Consider the following 4906-nt stretch of genomic DNA (forward strand, 5'->3'; position numbering starts at 1 on the left):
GTATTATAATAGTTATCTTTGTTTTGGTAAGAATTCATCTCCAAGTCGTAGAGTCTGTTGTTTCAATTATCTTTGTAGGAGTTTATCTCTAAGAGTAAGAGTCCTACTCCAATTCAAATCGTAATTGGATTTAAGCAGGATTTACGAATCCAAAACTGTGTTTGTAAAAGATCTAAATATCTTCAGAATCTCAAAAGTTTATGTTCCCTTAGAATCTAAAGCATAAGTTTCTTGATAACCTAATAATCTATCATGTTGCGATTCACGTAACATTATACTCTTACCATTTTAGCAGCACCCAAAAAAAAAAAAAAAAGTCTGGACCACTGGGTTTTATATTTTTCTATTATCTTTCTACACGAAACATTTAAAATCAACCAACATTCATCGTTTCGACTTCCAATTGTTGGTGTCTTTTATGTGCTCTCCCGAGAAGCTTACGAAGCTATGGTTGAAGCTTATATAGATAATATATGTATGCTAATTGTTGGGAGTTAGGCCATATGCTATAAGCCCAATTGCAATTGGAAGAGCTAGTCGGGCAAAGCCCACCAATGATCAGAATCTATTTGCTGCATTCGTCAACTTAAGGCCCGTGTACTGATCGGGGTCCACCATTCCTTTGTCATTAGGCTCACTATCGATTGAGGATCGGATTTTGACCTCCACCTCGGTCGCCATCAAAACTCAAAAGCCTCAACATGTGTCATCATACTATTGATGTTGGAATGACACACTAACGAAATTCGTCAAGTGTTTTGACTGAATTTAACTGTAGGGATTGTTATTTTGGCCTACCCTAAGGACTTTTGATTTATTTTTTTATACTGTTGTAAGCAATTTGTAATTTATGCCAAACATATGATGATTTTGCATTTACCTTTTTTTTTTTTAAAAAGGTATTTCTATCTTTAAACGAAATTTAACGTATAAAAAGATAATATTTAATTCGATTCTTAACGAGATTCCCAAATGGCGAGGGTTTTTGGTAAGTAAATGTAAGGTCGATGCGGTTGGGTGGTGAGAGTGTTAGTTCATGGGGGTATATTGACAACTGTTGGTTCATGGGAAAAAAAGTAATTAAACCCCTAAAAAATATATATTTTAATGGCTACTAAACTTTGTCACATCAGTTCTGTGAAATATTTATGAGATGTTTGTGTGGATGTAGCATTACTTTTTCCCAAAAAGTTTTTCCTTTTTGTAGGAGAAAAAAAAAAAAGAAAGCAAAATGTCCCTCCACGGGTAGTTAGACCTCCCTAGGAGTAATTGGCCACCCTAACATAAGCTTCAAGAATGGTCGTGCCCACCTCCTATGTGCCATGGGAGTGGCTGCAACCACCTCCAATTGCGCATCAAGGTGGGGTGCTTTTGTTGCGGTGGCCAACTATCCCCTTACGGAGAGTTTTGGGAAAATTAGGCCTATTCCATCTCGGAGAATAACTATTCATCTCCTTCCACGCCTCTCATATAGGTTAAAAGTACAAATCTTCAGTCTTACAAGTCATAGCAAATATGATTACATTTTAATACCTTTCAAAATAAGCAGAGTAAAATGAAGTTCCAAGAAGTATCACAAAGATCGGGCAAAGCTACGTCATCAACACCATTTTTCCCTATAGATATTATGTTTTCATATCATATAAGAGCTAACGGAGATTCAACAGTTCAGTGTTGTTAATAAAAGACACCAACAAAAAGTCCCGGCCAGAAAATGAAAAAAAGGACAATAAATAAATAAAAAATAAAAACTTCCACAATTAGCATCACCATAAAAACTACAAACCACCCACGAACAGGGGGAGTTTATGGGCCTAGCGTGTAAAAACAAAGCTATCCCATGCGCAGATCAGAAGTATAATACTAGGGTTTAGTGTTGTGAGTTTCTACGACAAACAATTAGCCACCGCTTCAACTTGTTCCAGGATTGTTTCTTCCCGCAATGAAATACAGCAGAGATCATATAACAGAGGATGCAGAGTTACATTTATGTCTCCCACACAATTCAAGCTTCCTTTTCACTTAGCCAGTGATCTTCATCATGTCAAAAAACAGAGCCAAGGCAACAAAACGTTCTAAAAAGAGTATACGTATCTGTATACACACACATAAAAAATAGTACCTCATTCTTTAATATGCTCTTCATAAGGGGAAACAATTGAGTACCTTCACGAAAGGAGAAGAACGGTCTTTTTGTTTGGGGGCTGAAGGGAGTGAGGTTGAAGGTGTTGGAGATCCAAAAGGGCAGTGTTCTATGATGTGCGAGTTATCAACAAATCGAAATTTAATATGTATTCAGAGAATACTTACCTCACAATTCTTTCCTTTACACCGACACATTTAGAAGCACTAATGCTAGCACTCTTCAACAGGCTGTGAGGACTATCACTTGGTTTGCTAGAGCCATTCTGCATAGCTGATCCATGTTGGTATGTATATTCAGCCATCACAACCCCTTCTGACCTTGGAGGACTCTGAAGGGTTGCACAAGAATCTGAAGCGGCATTACACTTTTTAGAATTACCATTTTGGTCTATAGTCTCATCTTTGGGTGCAGAAACCCATTCCCTGGTTGATAGAAAGGGTAGCAATCAGTGGGGAAAAGATAATAGAATCAAAACAAATTGCATAGCAATCAGAAAGACAAACATATTTTGTTCAACATTTGACCTAGGCAAGGAGGCATGCTTCCTTTGTAGTGCAGTGCTTCTTTCACCTTTACCATACTATTCCTCGAGATGGGCAAATAGTCGCTTGAATCGTGGGTTGACATAAGACTCATTTAGGACAAAATAAGGAATAAAATAAACAAACAAACGTCACCAATATGAGAAGTTTATCATGATTTTATCAATTTAGATCGTGCAAAAGAATTCCTCTATATGTAAAATAGAGGTTCTCTCAAGAAGAAACAGGATTTTGTGTCATGCAAATTTTGCAGCAATATCAAATGGACATGCTACAATATTCCCTTCTTCCTGAAGTTGGGGAAGAACACAGCAACTCGTACTTATTACGTCCAAGATTGAAGAAAACTAGTACGGTACCGAGATCCATAATAAATCAGAAAGTGTTCTGATTTTTTAATTGTGAGAATAGTCCTTTTCAAAGCCTTTTGTGGGAACTTTCCACAGGTGTTTTGCACTCCTTGATGAATCACAAGATAACCCATAGTGCATATATGGGAACACAGAACATATATTATTGGAAGCTGAGTCCTGGTCCCTCACAACCACCATGACATCTAGGGGGATCCTTATTTTCTGATGGATTCACTCACTCACTCATATACATGCATGTATGCACACACCCATCATCATCAACATTAAAAGTAGTAGTAGTAGTAGTAATGATGACTATATTACCTAGGATACATGAAGCTAGTTTGATCTCCACCTTCAAGGTACTCATGCAGCATTTGTGGATGATACTCTAAAATCTGTATGCTTAGAGATTTATCCAATTGATGTGCCACATTTTTTCCAGGCAGAAGGCTTTTCCTGTTAGCATTTCTGCAAATATGCATCCAATGCTCCATATATCAATAGCAGGCGTGTACTGCAAAAGACAATTCATGAAAATGCATTACCAAAATCTGAGGGGGATTAGTTCTATTTTTAATTCTACAGAAAACATGAAAATCAAAGAAAATATAATGCAAAACTCCCCCACTAAAGAAATCGGATTAGTCAACATCATAAAACAAAAGTAAGAAATGCATCATTATAGACAATCAATCTACCAAACCAAACATAGTCCAGAGAAACTATAACCAGGTAAATTAGAGACATGATCTTATGACTCACAGTTTTATTGACATACTAGGTTATATAGCATCTTTAAATTTCAATGGACTTCATTAGTAAGGGCTTATCAATTTCCAGTGCCATTAAAGGTTCTAAGCACACTGAAGTGAACAGTCTCCTAGAGCTTAAGCACAAATCCAGAGAAAATCATTTCAAAGCTCTCATTGAAGTAAAGAACATGTTTCGGTATATATGCATATATGAATGTATCTCAATAGGACATATCATTTGAACTTGAAATCATAGGAAACATAATCTGTAATACCTTGGAGAAAAATGAACCACAGAGTTCGGGAGCACAGTACCATCGAGTTGCCACATAATCCTTAGAAAATTAAACTTAGTCAGCAGATGCATAGGCTTTATAAAGTATTAAGAAAGAAAGAAAGAAAAAAAGAAAAGAGAGAGAGAGAGAATGGCACTTTCATGAGTTTTATAATGAATGCAACACATACAGTCCAAAAAATTGTAGAGGGGGCATCATAAAATGATGCACGAGCAAGCCCAAGTCACATATCTTCAGCTTGCATTCTGCATTAGCCAGTATATTTTTCGGCTGTAAATCTCAATGGAAAACATTTGCTGCCAAGAAACAAAAAAAAAAGAAAAAAACAATATCAGAGCTATTGAATTATAAAAACTAATGAAAATTCTAGGATAGCACATTTGTAACGACCAAAGGAAAATAATAGTTTAGATAGAGTGAGTTGTTTATGAAGATACTCATGGGTGCTAAGTTCCACATTGCCTAGTTACTAGGTGAAACTGGATTTTATAATGGATTCTAGGAAAGCTTCAAATTGACTAGTCATTTTGGGGTGATACCGCAAATGTGGCTAGCGCTTTTCCTGGGTCGTTACAATTGGTATCAAAGCCAGGTTGTAACGCCAGGTCATGTGGTACTAGAGCACTGCATGACATGATTCTGACAAGGACGTCAGAAGTTTAAAGGAGGAAGTTTGTAACACCCCAATCCCATATTGGGAAGAGATGAATAGTTCACATAGAGTGAATGATTTATATAGATATTCATGGGTGCTAAGTCCCATGCCTAGTTACTAGGTGAAACTGGGCTTTATAATGGATTCTAGGAAAACTTC

The 4906-nt window shown here is 36.7% G+C and overlaps 1 long non-coding RNA gene across 1 annotated transcript; it reads right to left on the bottom strand.

Moving 5' to 3' along the window:
* Positions 1–3490: 3490 nt before the first annotated feature.
* On the bottom strand, positions 3491–4335 carry LOC133865494 (uncharacterized). The gene is made up of 3 exons (XR_009899755.1): positions 4262–4335; positions 4072–4131; positions 3491–3558 (listed from the first exon to the last, which is right to left on the bottom strand). It is a non-coding gene; the product is annotated as an uncharacterized LOC133865494 (long non-coding RNA).
* Between the last annotated feature and the right edge of the window lie 571 nt (positions 4336–4906).

The sequence above is a fragment of the Alnus glutinosa genome, chromosome 4 (assembly GCF_958979055.1).
Source record: "Alnus glutinosa chromosome 4, dhAlnGlut1.1, whole genome shotgun sequence".
NCBI lineage: Eukaryota > Viridiplantae > Streptophyta > Magnoliopsida > Fagales > Betulaceae > Alnus > Alnus glutinosa.